This window comes from Apis florea, unplaced genomic scaffold, assembly GCF_048593485.1.
Source record: "Apis florea isolate Af1SG1 unplaced genomic scaffold, ASM4859348v1 contig_3585_pilon, whole genome shotgun sequence".
In the NCBI taxonomy this organism is placed as follows: Eukaryota; Metazoa; Arthropoda; class Insecta; order Hymenoptera; family Apidae; genus Apis; species Apis florea.
This window is the reverse complement of record NW_028256788.1, coordinates 1,668,752-1,690,905: the sequence shown is the minus strand read 5'-3', so window position 1 is coordinate 1,690,905 and position 22,154 is coordinate 1,668,752. Positions and strand designations below refer to the sequence as shown.

The 22,154-nt window shown below is 37.6% G+C and overlaps 1 long non-coding RNA gene across 1 annotated transcript in view; it reads left to right on the top strand.

The window, feature by feature from the left end:
- The window catches only part of LOC105735726 (uncharacterized), a 210,254-nt gene that overhangs the window by 75,163 nt on the left and 112,937 nt on the right, over nt 1-22,154 (top strand). Inside the window, exon 4 of the long non-coding RNA XR_015294125.1 lies at nt 4,978-5,018. This is a non-coding gene — a long non-coding RNA (uncharacterized LOC105735726). The remainder of the gene's footprint in view (nt 1-4,977; nt 5,019-22,154) is intronic.

Here is a 22,154-nt window from a genome sequence, read left to right as displayed (position 1 = left end):
TTCGACCAAGTTCCGCGATAAACTTATAATTTAAGCGCATTACACTCCGTGGCTCCGACGAAACGACCTCGTAAACGAGCGTTGTTTAAACAATTCGACGGGAAACATTACGAAAGGAGCGAAACAAGCTGGCGTTCGTGCGAGCGCGGCCGGACACACCGGAACGATCAATCATAGTTTTCAAACAAGAAGTCTCGCGAAAACGAAAACTCTAGTGGACTGTGGAGGGAGAGAGGGAGAGAGAGAGGTCGGTGAGTGGATAGAACGATGATGCGCGTGCAAGTAAATTCCGCCAACACCGAGTTCTTTCTTTCGAAATTGCGAACAATTATTACGGAATTGTATTCGTTTCTTTTCTTTCTTTTCTTTTTTTTTTATTTCATCCGGTAAGATGTTTTGCACGTATTGCAACTAAAAATAAAATGAAAAGTAAATTTTCATCAACTTTTTAAAAATATCGCATTATGAAAACGTGAAAATTTTCGACAAGATAACTAAATTAAATTGTATTTTATCAGTTTTAATTGAATCGGGGATTCATTAATTCGTACAATATAAAATCTGAGAAGTTTTCGATCAAGCTAATAGAACGGCAGCCATGTTTTATCGATCCTGCTGGCTTTTCGGGTCATGTCGAAATGGTGATTACCGGATATTAGAAGTTACGTCATAATCAAGTTCGAGTCTGGCCGGTGGATGGACTCAGAAACAAAGTTTTCGACGATAGAATAGAGTTTCGATTGGTTTTTACTACTCGCACATCCATCGCACAGCATCGGTGTCGCTACCTTTGTTCCCTGGCGAGCAGACGATAAATTTTCCGAATCGATCCTTCATTATTATGTCGAATTTTATACATCGCTTTGGGAAATTAAATATTTGGAAATGTCTGCTTCGATGCGAATAATTATTATTATCTATACACCGTGATAAAATTCACGTATATTTAATATTTATTTTAATTATTAATTATTATTGATTAACGGTATAATTCGATATTAATAAATACACTATATATATATGCACAGTTTTGTAATAAAAATAACTTGAATGTCGAATGATCGAAAGAAGATATTATTTATCGAGTTAATCGTTAGTTCAAGCGAGATTAAATAATTATTTTCGATGATACATCTTGAATAGAGATTATATATATCTCTTAAATTCTTTCCAACCCTTTGAATTATTTCTAACTATATAACAATCGTATAGAATTAAAATTTTTTCAAATCGCAACAAACGAACGATTTCTCCATTTTCCTTTCCTCGTTGTTCAATTTCCTTATCTTTTTTTCGATCTACAACACCGTGACAATGTCAATACAGCTCGATTAAGGATAGAACAGTTCCAAAGTAAACTCAAGGTGCGGCCATTCGAGTTTCCACGACTTTAATGATCGTAGTTACAGCCATACCGTAGCAATTTAACAACAACGTGGATGCAAACACACATATATACTGTGACTCATAGTCATTCCTTCTAATGTAACTAACTTCCATCGCGAGAGTGGCCAAAGGGTTCGCTCCGTTTCGAGCCTTCTGCCATTACCTTCGAAAATGAATTGAACAGTAACTCTGTCTCGATGTTGCGTCATTCATAATCGTTTAACGATAATGAAAATGCACGTATAAATCCATTATTCATGTACGGTTAAAGGAAACAACTTTCAAGGTGGTCGTGCAAGGATATTACTGATGTTTGGTAACATCAGTGATCAATTTTTCGTTAAATGCAAAATAATAATAAAATTATTTAGATTGGAAAAAGAATACATAACAAATTTTAAATATTTCTAAATTTTAATTTACACAATATTCCTTCTCCTTTTTTTCTACCCTCCATTAACTTTCGTCGCATTTCATTGTCTCTTTTATTTTTTTCCCCCATCTTGGATTGTTGAATCGACGAAATTACGAGAATAAACAAAACATCGTTTCCCACAAATTTGCGAAACGCGAGGGATTCCGAAATTTTTAAATTTCACATTGGCCTCGGTAACAGGAAATTTTCTAGATGCAGTCCGTATGGCACGGGAGAATTAAGATTTATATCAGATTCTTGTCAGCGCAGCTGCGATCCGTCGCGAGAAAATACTGCCAGGTTCTGCGTGCGTGTCGTTGCGATACTTCTGGGAAATTTTTCAAGAAAATGAAATTCGAATTATTGGACCGAAGATTGGATTCTTGGCAAGATCGAATCCTTTTCTTCTTCCTCCTCTTTTCGTTTCTGCTTTTAAATTCGTGAATCGTCTCGTACGAATAAATTCCAACGATCGATTTAGTAGGGATTTATTTTGTCGATCGGAGTGTTTAGATAGGATTGAAGTCAAAGTGAGGTTATGGAAGAAAGAAATTGCGCTTGAAGCGTTTCGCCTCTCTTAGGTCATTGTCGATTAAAAATTGACGGAAATATTCCTGGATGCGAGAGAATCTTTTTCACGCGAACAAATGTGGGTCAACTCGTGCAACGATACCTTGCAAATTTAGAAATACAAGTAAGAGTACAGATTTTTATCTGGAAGATTTTTATCTTATTTTTCCAACGTGTTTAATTTTTGAATTTTAGAAATTTAATGAAATAGAAGATGAAATGTTCGATTTGAGAGTTTAAAAATATCAAGATCGATACTTTTTTTCGAAATTTGAAAAACGTTTCAAACGTTGGAATAGTTGGGAACACTTCTCCGACTAACTTTCTTAAATTTAACGTGAAACTTACTTCGAATTAAAGTTTGGATTTTCTTTAGATTTTAATAAAATGACATTAATCTTTCTCGATATAAAAGAAAAGTTTGTAATTGATAAAAGAAACGACAGATGGTCCGAGAAATTGAATTAGTTTCGTCCACAGATGGAAGCGTGGAAATAGGATTGTAATTTGTCTGATCAATCTTCTTTTTCTTTTCGAAAATTATATCCATAAAATAATAGAATTTTAAATTTTTCCCTCTGCTCTGTTGTTACGTTTCGGGGCATAACCTCTAACCTAACCTCTCGGATATAACGATACAACGGAGCGGAAAAGATCGATAAAAAAAAAATAAAGCGGTCGCACAAAGGAACCGTCATTTCTACTTTTTGATCAAAGTTCTCGACTTTACAAAAATTAAAAGTAAACACGCGCACTTTTTGATTGAATGTTTCGCCGCGTGGAGACGTGATTAATCGATTAATTATTCAGCCTGATACCGCTTTAACAACTTCAACTTTAAAATTAATCCAAGAAACTTCTCCAATTTAAATGAAAACTTTCTTTCGTGGTATCGTTTAAAAAGATATAACAATAGCAATATATTAGATAATTTAATTCAAACTTTCTTTCCTCGTTCACGTATGACACGAAAGAAAAAAGTTATTTACTCGTTATTTATAAGATAATTTCAAAAAGTTTCAAATTAATCCAAGATATTTCAATCAAGGCAATCCCTGTTTTTAAAATAATGATAAAAACGCTTTTAACTTGTACTCGTAAAAACAAATGAAACGCACGAACAAGTAACAAAAAAAAAAAAAAGAATACAATACAAACGTTATTTATTTATCTAACAATCCACCGAAAATTTATGTTAACACATTTGCATCCACTGACGTGAATTTACGTCATTTCAAATGCTGTTACTTGCCAGTGACGTAAATTTCGAATTTATGTCGCTTAATTTTTTACTCGCTCTCGTGTTTAAAAATTTGATATTCTTTTTTTCCCCTCCCCTCCTCTGCAAACTGGTGCAACTTGAAAAGTGTTGTAATTAAATAACATGTCAAAACGTTTAAAAAAAATGTATAACATAGTTTAAATGAAACAAAAGAAAAATGTGCCGCAAAATATCAGAAATTTATCCCTCTATTTTCGCATCACGTTGCGTTTTTATCGTCCAAAAAAAAAAAAAAAGTATCCTTTCGATCGTTCAAAAAATTTTTCGCTCGCTCTTTCTAATCATCGGTCGGTGAAACAGACCATATGGGTGTAATTTCTCCAGATAGATCTCGATGGAAATCGATGGCGAGGTTGACAAATAACCTAATTAATCGACTGAATTTAATTAACTCCAGTACGCCAGTGTGCACCGTTCCAACTTATGATTCGGGTTCACGCAACTTGGCATGTTTCACCCTCTCTCCTCCGCCCCCCGCATGCACGCTCTCGTCTCGCTCGAGCCTTCAGGCCAACCAGTCGAGCCCAATTTCTCCCTAATGAAAATTGACTTTCGGGAATTCGAGGGACGAGTCCTAGTTTTGACGCCTCCATCGAGTGGTCAAGCTTTTTCCCTTCACTTTTTTTTTTTTTTTTTTCTTTTTTTTAGCCCATCCGAATTTTCCATTTTTAGATTTCGAACCGTGTGAAAAATCAGCCGAATTTTTATCGACCTCTCGTCGATGAAATTGTTAACGCTCAACTTTATAATCGAGTACAATTTTTTTTTTTCATCAAATTGTATCATTTGGAATGGTAGAATTTTTATTGTTGCTTATTAAAATTTGAAGGTTGTTTTTGAGGTTAGAAATATCGCTATTACCGATTATTAGAGTATCGATAAAAGTTCTGTTCGACTGTTTAACTGTTTATATTATTCATGTTTCGTTATTCATATGTCTTTTTGCCATTTGTATCGGGATGATAAAAGAAAAAATTGTGGTATTGCACTACTACGTTGCACCACAATGTATTTATTAAAGGACTTCGCTCTTTCGTTTCTACGAGTTTTTTTCTTTTTTTTTTAAATAATATACTTACTTACTGTTCTCTCAGTTCCTCTTTGAGACAAAGCAATCAGGAGGAATCTTGTTATACTATTACGTTACGTTATACGATAATTTAGTTATATATAAAAGCACATTACATGGGTTAATTCGATAAGAAATAGGTTTTTCTTATCGAAAATCTCTGTGTTTGTTCGAAACGCACGTTTATTTCTTTTATACGTGTTATTTTCTATTGTTTGTAAAAGTATTTAATGTGCCATGCGTTCTATTTTTCAGATTTGTGCAAAATGAAATCAACATCATGGAATATTAACACGGTGAGTGACATTTATTAAAAAAATTATATCTATAGAATAATCCTCAGTTGAAAGTTTATTTTTAAAAAAAATATAGTTGTTGTGGACACACATAATATCAATATTATAATTATTCTATAATATCTCGTAGCATATAATATAGTCTAGAAAAAATATATTCAATAATACGTATTAAAAAAATTTTAATAATCTTTAAATCTCTGGTGGATATTTATATCCTACCATATAAACCAATTTTAAAAATTTTAAAAAAGAAAAGAATTAATTTGGCCAAAAATTAAATTTTTTAAATATCTATCATGTTACTCGATATTTTTTTCGACAAAAATCAGATTTTCTCATCATCCAGAATTTTCATAAAAGTCGCTTGAAAATTTAAATAAATTGCACGGGATAAATTCAGTAATTTTATCCGTAATATGATAAATCTGCTTATAGAAACATTTGCGCTCAGCAAAAATATAATTTCCTCGTTAAAATTAATAGAAGAATGCAAGTGTTTGCGTTCTCAGCTACTTTTCTCGCGGGTTTATATTCACTGGTTCCTAACATTTAAACGTACACATTAACTGTAAGTTTCACGTATTTGTGTATACCTTTAATCTCCATCTAATAGTCCAATTCTTATTTCTGCTCAAAAATATAAAATAAAAAATATTAACCAAAATTATATTGTATCAAATTTCTCAAAACATTGAAATGGAAATAGCGTCTTTTATCAAGAAAGGAATGTGTAATAATTTTAATTTATTATCAAAAGATTCGAAAGCACGTGGATTTTAATCTCCTTCTACGATTTTTCGATTTAGAAAACTAATTAAGAAGACATGACAAAGACTACCGAACAAAAGATTTAATTAACTACTTAATAATTAAACTCCTCGTTCAAGTAAAGTAAAATGTAATTTTCTTGCATTATCCTAACCTTAACAAAAGTTGTTCAAAACGCAACACGATTAAAATTACGTTTCAACGTTTTTCTAAACACATTCTTTCGACGTGATTTACAACGCGACAAAAAATAACACATTGCCCTATCCTTAAAGTGCACGAATTTTGTATCTTATATACGTAGATAAAATTTTGTATAACCGTTTTTATATGAAAAATGATATATACTTTCAATTCCTCGTGACAATCGAAGATATATCGACTCGAGCTACGAATGAAATATAAAGAATTCCATATCTTTGATATTTTTACGTCGGGAAGGTATAAAAAGAATAAAAATCTATGGCGAGGAATGTTTGAATCGTTCGTACATGTAATATTCGATCCTAAGGTTTGGATGAATAAATGCCATACGGTTTTATTCCCTAAGATAAATTCCATCTTACCAGAAAATATCTTGCCAGGATATTCAATTTCAATGTATAAACGGGAGAATTTATAGAATTCGTGTAAAAAGAAGAAAAATATTCAAACGGTACTAACTAAACACTAAAAGTGACCTCGACTTATTTATTAAGTTAGAAGCGCTCGAAGTTTAGACGAAGCGAGATAGAGACAGAATGACACACCGCGCCACACCGTGGCGCGACAGTGTAACAAACATAGATTTGTCTCTCTCTCTACCTCATCTCGCTTCGTCTAACGCAAGCTTATACACTCGACAAATAATCAACTCAATCAAAATCTCTGAACAGCAACTTTTCACTATTCAAATCAAACTTTTCAAAGACTTATCATACTTTATCCCACGATATACATGTATTTCCCTGTTGCATTATATTAAAATCATTTACGAAAGACCTCGATTCAAAGGTGAATACAAAAATAGATGGAAACACACGGAAACTACATTACATTGAAGAAAATCAAAAATTCCTGCGTACAGGTCACGCAGGGTTCCAAAAGGAATAATAGGTTAGACGAGAAACTACTTTAATCGAAAAGAATCAAAAATTCCTGCGTACAGTCACGATTCCAAAAGGAATAATAGGTTAGGCGGCCAACTCGATACATTTCCCCAACAACTTTATCCCGCTGGTCGATCGTCACGCTCAATCGGGGCGCAACGACACCTGCGCTTCGGGTTTTCGTCCCGTGGAAGCCCGTAGGGCCTCCATTAACGAAGGCTGTGGCGCGTAGGGCGTTCGCAAGGTGCATCCACAGGGCCTTTGCCATCTGCTCTGGTACACGTGGCCCTGGCACGTGCCGCCAGCTGATAATAGCGCCTTCGATCCCGCCGCGACGACACGAGTGCTCGCGCTACGTGCCCGACATTTCAACCGGGCCGCCCCTGTTTAGGCGATAACGAAATTTTCGCCCCGCATCGCCTAGCCCCTACACGTATGCTGCCCGATTATTGAATATCGTGGCAACCGTCTGGCCTAAACGATTTAATTTTACGATCGTTTTTTCCCCCTCCCTTTTCTTTCTTTTTATTCGGCAGAGGGAGAGATCGTTCGGGGATGTTGTTCGCGGGTGAACGATGTGTTTCATATGTTTGAACGAGCGTTTATTTGAAAATAACAAAGAAAAAGAAAGGAAAATTTTTCAACGAGAAAAATACTTGCAATGATAAATCGTTAAACTTCGAAATTATAGAAGCGTTAATCCGTCGAAAAAGTAGCCAGTTAAAAATTTAAAGAATAAAGTTACACATTTATTCGTGGCTATTATAGTTATCCATTATCGTTATGTCTCGAACGAATAAATTAAACGAAGTAAACTTCATAACTATTATTAAATTTCGCCCATCTGACCGAGATTTATTAATCGTCGACGAGTGTGGAGGAAAATCAAAATAAAGGAGAGACACGTAACACGGAGGGGAGGTTCCCGTGAGAAGCTCGACGATGAGCGTCACGCAAATCGTCCGTAGGAAAAGGCAGAAACGGCGTCGACCCCGTAAAATGAAATTCATCGCTTAACCCTCTCCCTCGGCCGGCTTCAAGGGGGGTCGGCCGCGCTCTCTAAGGTTACTTCGCGCTCTCCGCGGCTCATTCCCTCCCCTCCTTCTTGGGTTGGCATACGTGTAAGGTCGTGCGCCACGGTTATGTTGAGTTACGGTCGCATAATCCAGCTCCCCGTGGCATTTCCCCTGCATCCGTGCGCGTATCCCCTTCAATTCATCTTGGCCCCGTCCCAGCGCAACGTTAACGTCGCCGGGGTCATCGTAAAACGTATCACCATTCCGCTGAGGGCTGGGCGTCAGAGGACCACCACGTCGTGGATCGTGCCAACTTCTCAACAGCGTTTTTTACGCGTAATTTTCTGTCCTCCATTGTTAATAAGAGAAGTTATCGCGACAGATGAGGGGGAGGAGAGTTTATAGGTCGAACAGAAGGAAGTTGGTTCGTTCTTCTTCTTTTCGATTTATTTCCTTTAAATCTATTCAGTTCGCGGGTTTTTTACCATTTTTCCAAGAAGAAGTTAATCTTTCGAGTTAAGCTAGTTCTTTTAATTTTGGATGGGTTTCTAATTTGCTTCACTTCGTATAAATTTCGCTTACTATACAGGATAATGGAACGAAATATGATTCTTTTGAACAGTTATGTTCTTTTAATGTGAATATTTCGCGTATAAATTTACTGTAGGATAGTAGAATACATAGTGTTAGAAGTAGAACGTTTCAACACACGTTCAAGTTTTTCACATGTCGATTCTTTTCAACAGTTAGTTCTTTTAATCTCTAACATTTAATATAGATTACAATCTACATAAATTTACTATAGGATAATAGAATACACAGTGTTAGAAGTTGAACGTTTTAGTTTTAGAGCACACGTTTAAGTTTTCCCTTGCCTCGCGCCATTATAAACTTATTTAGAACTTCGAAGAGGGGATTGAAATCTTCGAGGTTTCCACTTGTCCAAGTTGTTTAACGAACGAAAATTCAACATAAAGAAAAGCCACGAAATCGGGAAGTCAGCGCAAGTTCAACGATTCAATTCCAACGCGCGAGACGTTGGAGATCTGTGCCTGTCTCTCGTGTATCCTTAACAAACTATCTCCACTTCCAATCGATCATTCCATACAAACGAGCATTAACCAACCGTAACGGATCGCAATCGAAACCGTTGCTGTTTGCAAGCGCGTTAACTCGATCTAGCCAATATCACCACTACCCTGTAAAATCGATTCTAGGGAGGGAGGAGGAAGGAGCGTGGAAATTTCCTAGGACATTCGTCACGCTGCCCGTGACTTTCCTGTGATAATATCGAACGCCACTCGATGCCCGGCTACGATGGCTGAGAGAAGTGTAAACCGGGCCCCTCACCTGGCCTCGCACGGGGCGATTTTATAGCGCCGTGGCGAAACACGGCTGTTTGAACAGGTGACACGACAGCTGTTGTTCGCCAGAAATTTTCTACCGCCCTCCTTCCCACCCACCCTCTGCGGCCCCAAAGCCGGCTGAAACGGACCACGCGCCTCCACGAGACCGTGTTCCGTCCTCAGAGGTGGAATGCTCTGCCTCCAGTTGCCTCTCCTCGTGTTAATTATTTCGAAGAGTCGCTGGTTTCATTGTAGATAACAGCTTGTTTAACACGTGTGGATCAATTGTTATCGAATCGTTTTAAACTTAATTGAATTCTCTAACTCTGAATGAGTCGCAGCATCAAAAAAGAAAGACGATCAGAGGCCGCGCTGCAACCCGAGTTGTTTTGACGGTGTTTATTTGGAGAAAAAAAATTGACGATGAAAACAAAAAACTGTGCAGAGCAAAAGGGTTAAAACGAACGTTTTCTTTCTCATCTGAAAATAATGTAATCCTTCTGTGCCGGTGATCTCGTAATTGGATATTACAAGATAAGGAGAAGAGGGGTGAATCGATAGCTTTATGTTATAATGAATTTTTATATCAAACAACGAGACTCTCTCTTCGCGGTTAAAATTAATAAGCAGAACCAGGCATGAAATTTTTTCTTTATTCTTAACTTTCGATACGATAAAAGAGTTGTTAAAAGCGTTGTAATCGAGTTTTTTAAAATTACCTACTATTACTGGTCCCCATACCATATATTCGAGTAATCCCTGAGCTACACTTACGTTCAAAAATGCATCCACTTTTGTCCAGTTTTGTTTTATTGTTACAAGATTTAATTTAAAGTGTCTTTTTTTTTTTTACGATCGATAAGTAAAAGATAAGAGTTCAAATCGGAGAAGGGAGGGGAAGTGCTTCCCCTATTCCTCGCGAATGATTCGATTCAGGTTATAAATAAGCGTGAACGCGGGGGAGAAATTCGGTGGAGCGACAATTACGAAATCGTTAATGGTGCTGGCGACTATTAAGCCTCGCCGCGGTTAATATTAATGTGCGCGCCAAACTTTTGCCGCGCGACCACTCGAGAGATCTATGGGCGAAGTTAACGAGGGAAATGGGCTTCTCCGCAACTGGATTTCTCTTCCTATTTCGTTTTATTTTCGCACGAGCGTTCACGTCGATCTATAATTTTTCAGCCGGTGAAACGGGGGATTTGAGAGAGGGAAGACGAATTCGATCTCGAGACTTTCAAATCTTTCCTCCTCTCGTGTTCGCCTCGTATCGTATAAGTAATTTGGAAAAATTGGGTGAGAAACACGATACACTCTCGATACATTTCTCGAAATTTCGAATACCAATCTGAAATTTTATTCGTTATTTTTGTGCGATGGGTCAGTATTTATAAACTGAAAAATTGTTTCGAATTTCCAAGTTCCTTTACTTTGTTTATATTTTGGAAACGGATAAAATATTAAAAAATAGTAAAATAAAGGAAGGGTTTGAATCTGAAATTTTTTAAATTATTATTGATTTTGTTTGACAGGAGATACAATTTAGAGACATCGTTTCTTTTAATTTTCTGTTGTGGTGTCGGGAAATATAGACGTTTGAATTTTCTCTCACTCCGTCTCATTTAACGCGAATTTAATCAATTGTAATTTAATTAAGTAAATCTGAATCGACATAAAGAAATAAATTTAACATTACGATACATTTAATTAACCAATCAATTATTATCTCATCTTTTGAATCGAATTGAAACTTTTGTGAAACGAATAATTTATAAAGAGTAGGTCGATTACGATTTATCGTTAAGTTGATAGAACAACGTGTTACAAAGAGAATCGTATGATAAATAAATAATTTACGCAAAGTAAATTATCTAAATGATTAATCAACAGTTAATACATTTCATCGCAAAAAAGAGAAAGAAGAGGGGACAGAGGTGGTATAATAAATACGATAAAAAGGTTACGTAGCCGTTAATCCTTTGAAAGTTAAGATTCGTTTAATACAAAAATGATGCAAATAAATTCGCAACGAACTCGCTAAACCTCTTTTCAAGTTAATTCATCCACCGTACTTAAACACTTTCTGACTTTCGATCCACGTTCGAGCTCCCTGCGAGGGAGTGGAGGGGGCCAATTCAGTTACGGTTTAATTTCGAACTCTCAACTGGCTTTGTAGCCAATCGGATTATTCTTCTGCGAGCTAAAAATTCAACGCCCTCGTAGGAACACAATTCACGGCGAAACGAAATCCAAGAAGAGTGTGGGAGGGGGGCAGAGAGAGAAAAGGACGAAGATAAAAAAAAATAGAGAAACAGACAACAACGAAACGCTTGCACACTTTTATCTTTGGCATCTCAATTTTGAAAATTGAGTCGAGCTGTTTCTTCCTTTCGAAAGAGAATGGAAATAGAGGCGACAACGAAAATTCTGATAAAATAAAAACCCGTGGAAATGGCCGATTGCCTAGGATTTCATCTCGATGCAAATTTGATTGCAAGTATAATTGCCATTTTTTTCCATTAACTCGTTCTATTCTATTCGTGACTTGGTATCGTGAAAATTGCGAAGAAAGTAATTAGAATTATTTATCACTTACGCTTATATACTTTCGCTACAATCAAATTAAAAATAATGTAATCAAATCACAAACAAAATCTGAAATTTCCCAGTGTGTAAATATTTCACAACGAACGAGAAAAAATTGCCTATCGTTACGTTAAAAAACAAAAACTCACCGAATCGAGCCATCAGATTAAAAATAAACTGTTGGCATAACCTCTATGAAATCAAACCACCACAAAATCTGAAATTTCCCGTTGTAAATATTTCACAACGAACGAGAAAAAATCGCCTATCGTTACGTTAAAAAACAAAAATTCACCGAATCGAGCCATCAGATTAAAAATAAACTGTTGGCATAACCTCTATGAAATCAAACCACCACAAAATCTGAAATTTCCCGTTGTAAATATTTCACAACGAACAAAAAATCGCCTATCGTGTCACGTTAATAAAAATAAAAACTCACCCTGTACATAATCACCGAAACGAGCCGTTCAAAGAAAAAAGAAAAGAAACGAAAGAAATTTTTAAACGAAAACGTCTCGTCGAAAGCCCACTACCACGGACGAAGCTGAGCCGAGAATAGAAGAGAGGGCGCTGCGACGATAGCGCGGTTGCCATAATTTAGCCGGCCGAGTTTAATAAGGCATCCCGTAGCTCAAGCCTGGCGGGCGCAAAGTGTCAATATGTCTGAGCCGTTGAGTGATATACTTCCGGCGTTCTTTCGTAAAATTGAAGAGTTTCCCAGGAGTGAGAACGGTCCATTCGGCCACGCCTCCTTCCCCCCCCCCTCTCCTCTCCCCGTGTCATCACGTCGTATCGGCGATCAAAGTCACGGTGGTCCTCCCTTTTTCCTCCTCGCGTCCCGCCCTTTTGAGAGATCGGGTTAACGACGTCTCGAAGTCGCCTCGAGGCGAATTTCCACCGACACCGTCGTCGCGAAACCGTCGGCGCAGCCCGGTGATTTTTTGGAAAATATCAGCCCCGACAGACGCGTATCGGCCGATCGACGAGTTTTGAAAGGTGACGAGGGAGTGGCGTTTTCGAGACGCGAACGTGAAATGGCACGTGAGCAACGTTGAGAAGTGGGATTTTCGAGAGTGGAGTGGGAGAGGATCCACGAGTGTTTTCGACGAGAGGTAGGTAGTTACCAGGCCTTCGGCTCTAGAGAAAGAGAGAGAGTTTCTTTCTTTTTTTTTTTTTTTTTCTTCTTTTGAAGAAGAAGAAGAAGAAGAAGAAGAAGAACAGACTTTAGACTTTAGGTTTTAGACCGGGTGTCGGGTAATTAAGTGCGAATCTTGGCGAGCCGAGTCTCGCTTTCTTTTCAAGGATTTTTTAGGTTAGATTAGGTTAGGTTAGATTAAATTATCGATAATAATAAGTAAAGAACGAAGGAATTGAATCCAAAAATATGAATCTGTTTCACATTTTCCACGATTTTATTTGCGAGAAAAAGGATGAAAGTGTCTCGATAATTCGTGTAAAAAAATTTCGCTTGAAATTTCAGCCGGGAAAAAGAGGAAGAATTAAAATTCGATGGAAGGGAAAACGAAGAGGAAAAGTGTGGGATAATTAAACAAATATTGAGTTTCCGGGATAAACTAACGGAAGCAACGAATCTGTATAGACATAAATTTCGAATAATCGCGCGGCCTTCGTATTCGTATTTCTGGCATGTTTCCGAAAACAATGAGCTTCGCAGCTGGTTCATTGCGTACATATACCGGGCGTCCCGAGAACAAAGACTGTCCTGTCAGCAGTCAGCTTCAATTTCGAGGGTATTACGTCCACGGAACTTGCGAGTATAAGGACGGAATAGTAAGATAGTTTGGAGTGCATAAAGGAGCGTCTGAAAATTTATAATTACATTTCGCAAACTCTCTTTCCTTCCCTCTCCTTGAAAAATTTCACTCGAATAATTCTTCTAAACATTTTCTATGCCTCTATCCATTTCTATATTTACGAATCGATTAAACAAATTATTCGTTTCAAGTCACAAAAATACACGCCATAATTTATTTATTTATATACGAGATTTGGAAAAAAAAAAGAATTTCACTTTTTACGTGTATTCTACTTTTTTTCTTTTTTCTTTTTTCTTTTGTTCAATCAAACCCTCATCAATCCCCAATCTCGAATACAAAAAGCACGAAAGATAAAAAAAATCGATAACTCATTACCAAAATTAAACAATCTCATTTCCATTCCTCCTCTTTCTTCCCATTTTCCTCATTCAACCTCGTTTCTTATCACGGCGCCCGGCCGCATTCTCATTATGATATCGGGACATAACGTTTAACGTTTTTTCAAATTACCATTCTCGCTCTATTTCTCTCGCCAAAGAAGTTGCAAAAAGAGATAGAGAAAGAGAGAGAGAGAGAGAGAGAGAGAGAAGAACGAGAAGAATGGCGAGGCGATAATAATCAGCCAGCATGGTGGTTGGAAATTAAATAAAGTTTGTCCGTTTCGTGTAAAGGTTGATTCATAGCTGTTTCGTGTTATACAAAATGCCGCTTTCTAATGAAATTCACAATTCGCGGTGTAATTTTTGCGCCATTCATCGCGCGCCACTTTGATGTGGTTAAGGGGATAAGACCCGGGAAACTGTTCTCTGGGAACATCGGGGAACAATGGCGCGTCGTTTGTCCGATGAAAATTACAGGGCGATGCGGTATCCCGAAAGAAAGAAATTTCATCGCCGCGTGGAAATAGGAGGGGCTTTTTCATAAATGGACAAGCTGCATCGGTTTCGGTTTTTTAATTCCCCCCCTTTGATGTTTTTATAAAAATATATATATATATATTAAAAAATAGAAAAACGAACGGGTAGATAGATATTACGAAATTGATACTGTTTCTCAAATATTTGATATATCGAGTTAATAATTCGTGTATGACGATAAAAGAGATTAAAGAGAATATTCTGGAAGGAATTTGAAAGAGGGAGGGGGGACATACTTGGAATTTGAACTTGGTAAATCTTTAATGTTAAATTAAACATTTCTTTTGATCGATCGACAGAATTTAAATTGGGGAAAGAATCTTTTTTTCCTTCTCACCGATGTTTCAATTCGTTGGAGATTTAAAAAGGACGTGAAAAGAGTTCCAATATATTATAATGTTATTACGTAATTAGAATTGCAATACGTTCATTATGCGGCTTATATATATATATATATATTTTTCGACAATGATACAACACTTGAACGAACAAATCCATTTATCATCGTCCGCGTATTATTTTAATTAATTCGATCCCGACAGACTTTTAAAATTGACTTTTCAAACTTTGAAACAACATCGGCGATGATTTTATATCGCTCTCTCCCGTCAAATTCAAATTTCTCCAAGTATATATTTTCCCCGGGACATCGATTCCCCCGTGAGCTCATCCTCCTATTCCTCTTCTTATTTACGCTTTTAATACTTTCATTAAAATTTATAGCGCACGACTTGGCAATCGGTTAGATTTAAAATGGATGCGTGACGCATAAAAACTTTTGACAGTTTGTTCGAAGGGGGGAATCGCGGTGTGCATCGTCAATTTAAATTAACCTGGGAAAATAGGGGGAGGGGGAGAGGAGGGTCTTCTTAAACTTCGACGAGGAAGAAGGGATAAATATTGATTTTGTGGATGATATTTAGAAAAAAAGAGAGAAATAAAAAATATTCGTTTATAATAATCGCGATATTTTCGTTTCGTTTCGACGCTTGATTCCGTGATTTTGCTCGAAGCAAAATACCGGTTGAACATCTGCTATCGAAGAGCAGGAATGCTAAAATCACTTTGTCGCAAGTTGACAATAAACTTCGATAACTGCATACAGAATTAGTCAACTGAAAAGCTTTGCACGCTCCGATATTGTGCGACACAATTTTGAAATTGGGTTGAGAAGTTCTGTATTCAACCGCCGCGGCGTTTCAAGGTTTATCGCCGTCCTAGATCATTAAACGGACACATGTCTGACGACGCGTAGTTAATTTCTCCCGTAAACACGCCATTCCTCCCTTGTTGTTCAAAATTTCAGTATTTTATCATCGAAATTGTATACACGCGTACATCGTGCAATTATTTCCCCGTATTTTCGATCTTTATCACGATCCTGGCGAATCAGAAATAGAAAATTTAAGCAAAATATTTCGAGATGAAGAATAATAATGATTAATAAAGAGAGAATTATAGGTATTCTATTATAAATAAAATTTTTATAGTTAAAAATTCGACAATTCTTTTTCTCTCGAATTATCTACTCATTAATTAATACATTAATCACTTAGATGAGTTAGGTGAGTTAATATTAGCGATGGAATAGAGATAAACGAAGTGGACAATTGTTTTCATTCACGAGACTTTACGAAATAAATAACTCTTTCAATACCATTTCAAAGACAAGGCCACACGATTATTCATATTCACAAATACGCTCCAACATGCCACAAGCTTCATCAACTAAAATTCGATCGATATCACGAACCTCAGCAAACCCTCCGCGCTAACATTCGTCTTCACTCTAAACAAGTAAACAAACGAATGAATACGTGTCTCACTTATCAACTTCCAATTAACCCTCTCCACCTCTACTCGCACCCTCCTCGCATCTTTCGCCCATCGAAAGAATCCATCCATTCGAAAACCGTGACGAATAAATGACGTCAAGGTAAATCGATACATCAAACGATATACCGCAAACACGGCACAAACATTCGGCGTCCATTAAGCGTCCGGATAACCGAACAAACAGGGCGAAGGAAGGGGTCCATCGTTATCCATCAGCGGATGGACGACGAGGCCGGTGGATCCACGCCGAGACAATTTTTTCATGGAGTTTCGTTTGGTGAGGGAGGGGGGAAGGCAGAGGGGGTTGGGAAAGGTGTCAGAAGCAAACACTGGCGGCCGAGGGGTGCAGTTGAAAAGCGATAGACTATTAGACGGGAAGACACGCGGAGGAAAACGAAGAAAGGTTTGGGGAGGGAGAAGGGAAATGGGGAAGGCTAATCGATACGACCTGTTCGAGAACCGGCCCAGACTGAACGAACCTGCTCGACCCTGCAAAATATTATTAACCGCCCCGATGAATCCGATCGGTTTCCGGCATTGCATAAGCCGTCATCGACAGAAGGGAGAGGGGGTAGACGGAGAAATGGATAGATGAATAGATAAGGGAACACGTAGTAGTGGGCACGTGTAGATTAACGTCGAGAGGATCGATCGTGATGAGAGTTTGTGCTTGTATAAATATAGAACTTTTTAATGCGATACGATGTTCGCTTTTACTTGCATTTGGGAAGGAAAATTGGGGAAGGGGGATCTGTGTTTTGTAAATACGATATTGGAGAGTTTTGTGGTGAGTTTTTGGATTTGAGATTGGAGAAGAGAGTCGAAGATTGGGTCGATGAGTTGTTGTGTATTTTTGAATGTTGTGGATTTTTTTGTATCCCTAGATTGGTAATGATTGAATAGTATTTAATCTGTAAATTGTAAATATGAGGATTGAAAGGAGAAAAATTGGATGGATGAATTATTGTGGTTTTAGAATGTTGTAGATTTTCTTATGATACGTTTTATGATAAGTTAAGTTGAGATTATATTGGCGATTGAGTTATCTGTGTTTTGTAAATATGGGGTAATATTGGAGATTTTTGTGGTGAGTTTTTGGATTTGAGATTGCAAAAGAATCGAAGATTGGGTCGATGAGTTATTGTACACTTTTAAATATTTTTGGTATGTTTAGGTTAAGTTAAGTTGGTAATGATTGAATAGTATTTAATCTGTAAATTGTAAATATGAGGATTGAAAGGAGAAAAATTGGATGGATGAATTATTGTAGTTTTGACTGTTTTAGATTTTCTTATGATACGTTTTGTGATAGGTTAAATTGAGATTAGGCTGGTGATGGAGTTATATATTCAATCAATTGTGATGGATGATTTAGATTTCTTTCTATATTTTCAACTGTGTCTTACGAATCGTAAATACGGGGGATGGAGATTTTTGTGATAAATATTTCCCTTGGATTCAAAGTGACGAGGAGAAAAATTGAAGCGAAAGAGGATCGATAAATATTTGAGAAAATTAAAATCGTATAGAGAAAGAGAAGAGAAATATTTTAGGAAAGAAGATATTTTATAACGATATTAAATTATTTAATAAGAAGCAAGAACCACGAAAATTCTTGTTCAAGAAGGAGCATGATGTCCCACTAAAGATACTCGAAGGTTGCCTAGCCTGTGTTTCAGGTTTAATACAATCTTACGGGAAAGTCCCCGAGAGACTTTCATTAGGGGAATTTACAGGAGGCTGCAAAAGCTGCCTCCCTTACTCCTCGCTTCTACTAAATCACTCGGCGGTAAACGTCGCGCAATTTATTGCACGCTTTGCACCGAGAAGGAACACGTTTATAAATTCAATCGGTCGTTCGAAAAAAAATTCGTTTCGGGATCGATGAAACTTTCCAACTCTCGCTTGGGTGGTTCTTACCATCAAGCGGTAAGAAAGAATTGCGAAATGGAAACGATCACCAATGGAGAGAATTATTATTGTACGAAAAATTTCACCATATTTTTCGACAATAATAATAAAAATATCTCCCTGAATCGAGATTAAAATTCCTTCCAATTCTTCAAAAAAATCAAAAATTCACATCGCACGGGCCATCTTCCCATTACAGATTTCGGGGATCGATTCACCCATGAAATTGCACCCGTTCGTAGAACGTGACCCTGTTCAGAATCATTGTGTCCAATTCACCGCTGCGAATCGAACGACGAGGCGACGATCGACCGGTTGATTTCCCGATTCGCGCGACTTTATTCCCCGGGTAAAAGCACATTACTCGCGTAATCCAATATTTATTCGCGACACGGCTGTTTGCCGGAACCACGGTAAATCTTTATCTCGACGCACGTATCGGGACAAGAGGTTTGTGTGTGTTAGTGGACGTGAGGCAACTGGAAATCAGGGCGTACGATCAAACTATCGAAAGATCATGGATGGATAAAAATCGGGAAATAAAGTGGTCCCTATCTTCGTGTCCATCGCGAATTATTCATTCATGTATGTGTCAAAGTGGGAACGAAGAAAGTTTGGAAGGAAATATCGGAGGTCGAGCATTTTATACCGGCGCGAGAACTTCCAATAAAAATCTTCCTCCCCAATTTTTGTTGCGAAACTCCGGCGAGGATTTATCGCGCGCTGTCGTCTCAACAAATGGACGATTTTTGCACGTACGAGATTACCGTGGTTTTTGCATGGACGTCGAGAATGTGTAGCCAGAGAAAGATTCTTCTTTTTTACTCTGATTTTCTTTAATTTAGTACCACAGTTGGATGGAAATAATTGGATAATTAAATGTTTATTCTTTATATTCTATCGAGTTATTTTTAATTTCAATTTATCTATCTTTAATCGAATTAATTCGTTTTTTTACCTTTTTTTTTTTATATAAAGGTGATCGTTTCTCGAATAAAAATTTCACTGCTCTAATACGGGCAAATTTTTGAAATATAGGAATAAAACGATTATTCCCGAAACACGACACGGAATTATTATTCGGTCAGTGAATCGATTTCAAATTTAATTGCGACAAATTTCAAATGTTTTCCATTTTTACCATTTCCTTTAATCAAATCATGCGGCGATATGATTCGCATGAAAGCCGTACAATGGGCAAATAATTGATCAAACAACTTCTATATTGAATTAGCCACAAGCACGCGGCTATTATTAAACAAAAACGAATCCATTTATCTTTGTTATATCGAAATCGGTTGAATATTTAATTTCGAGAACGATAATTCCGATGAATTATCACAACTCGATGATGTTTTCAATTAATTATTCGTAACTGGATTAAAAACAGATAAAAATCGAAATATCTTTAAAGAAGGCTCAATTCTTTACATGTATTATTATTATTATTATTTTTTATGCTTTCAATTCTCAAAAATTTACAAATATAAAGAGGGATCATCAGAGGTGATACGAAGATGGAACGAAGCAAAAGTGACGAGAATCAACAGAACTGACAAAGAAGAATGAAGTCGCAAGGAAGATGGAACGTTGGAAAATATTTGTTCGTAAGGGGTAGATATCCTAATCGATTTTCAATATTTTGCATCCCTCCAGCTAGCTTCATATTCGTGCCTCCTTTGCACGTTACAAACTCCGATATCTGTTGCCAAGGATAGAAGCCAATCCACGTTAGTTGCATACCAAGCGGTAAAAAATTTCCCTGCTTCAGATTTAATAAATAAAAAGATTCCCTCTTTCTCGTAAACATAAAACGCAGAGAGGGGAAAAAACAACACGAATCTTCGATAATCCAAAAAATTTTATATATATATATACCAAATAGTGAACAATTTTTATGCAGATTTAACAAATAAATAGTTCTTTTTTCTAGGTAAATATTTATAAAAATAAAATAAAAAAAGAGGGAGAGAAAATTTTCCTCGAAACCGTAAATCCACGTGTTCAAGAGCAATTACGCGCCTGGGGAAAAAATGATCCAAGAAAAGATTTAACGAGGTTAAATCTCTTCCCACGCGTTTGCGTGTTCCACATTTCCCGCACATCCGACAAAAAGCGCATTCAGGAACGACGCGCAACACGCGTGAATTTTGAAAAGAGCCGAGTTACGACATCCTTCTCGCGATATTCCGTTAATTCCGTGTGCCTCGAATCGGCACAAAGAGTGGCATTGTGTCGCGCGTACGACCCCGTAAACTGTCCCCGTACGTTGAAACACCCAGCTCTCGCCCCTCTCCTTCCCGCGGATGAACACGCTCCTCTCGAGGTGTACACGGTGGCGCTCTCACGTCCCTCGCTCGAGCTGGCCGTTTCTGCCATTTTGATTGAAAAACTACTGGCTGGGCGTAGGGGGGAGAGAGGAATCGGCGCGGAATCGGGAATTGTTGCGCCCGAACCTCCGCCAGAGGTCTCCGCGTGTATTTTCGCGCGCAGAGAAATACTTTGCTGTCGTGTTCGACGAGGAGGAGGAGATGGAGCATTGTTTCTCTGCTTTTCTTTCCTTTTTTTCGAGGATATTTAGAGGGATATGGAGGAGGAAAGGAGGGTCGATCGAAGGGAAACGCGAAGGAAGATTTCGTGGCAAATTTCTTTATGCTTCATCGATATAACCTCTTTTCGAATTCGTGATTCGAGAGATATTTCCGAGACGGAAGAAGAGTGAAAGAAAATTATGCGTGAAGGAAATGAATTGCTCCTCTTATGTTATTTTATGTATAAATTTTTCGCGTAAAACGCTCGAAACTGTACCCCCTAAGTGCATAATTAGCCTCGAAATTAGCGAATGAATTAATTTTGCACGATTTTATTATTGCGAGATGTTATAATTAAAAAAGGACGTGGTCGTGTTCACCTGTTGATCGCTCTTCCTCTTTCATCTTTTTTTTTTCTTTCTTTCTTCCTTTTACATAAACTGAAACGACCAGCAGATAGTGCTAACGAGAATATTAAGTCTGATTATGACAGATACGTGACCTACTTGCTCCACTACTTAAAAACACGCGCGTATTACGGTTAATTAAGTGCATTCAACGTTTGTTAATTTAGTTTTTAACACTCGGCCCGGTGGTGGTATAATCATATTGCCGTGACGCGTTATGAATTTTGTTCTGCGAAGAGAAAAGATGACAACAACACAGCCTGTAAACTCTCGCGTTAATAACAATATTATGCGGGATATTATCTTCGTTTCAGCTATCAACTTTCCATTGTTTCGTGTACACCGTGTTCAATCATCGTTGTGCAAATTCGAGTCTTTGGATAACGGAAGAGCTGCAAGAGGGAAGTCGATCGAGGTAGATCAGAAGCCATTCGAGTCGAGTTTCAAATCATGGAAGGAAAAAAGAAATTATCACAAGATCTTTGTTCACCTGCCCGAGTGTCTCCACGCACGGAAGCTCATGCCCAATGATCGTCACACGGAATTTTTCGCTCTTGAATCGCGCTTTGCTCCCGTTATAAACCTGTCACCAGAACTAATATGACGTCGATAAAATTTCACGCGGTATGACACTCCGCCCGGATTGGTAATCATTTTCTCGGGAACTTTCAACCCTGAATACGAGTATCCTCGAAAAGCTGGTTGGCCCTGACACGGCGCAGAGGAATCTCGTATCACAGCCGACGTACGCCGAGAATGGAGAGAAGTATTAAAAAAAAAAAAGAAAAAAAAAGGCGAGAAAAAGAACGAGAGAGAGAGAGAGAGGAGAATGGTGGATAGATAGGAGAGTTTCAGCGTATGCATCCTGGCTCCATCGCGAACATCCCTCGCTGCGAATATATGGACGAGGCTGCATGCTTCTTCGAGTGGATCTCCTATCAAAATA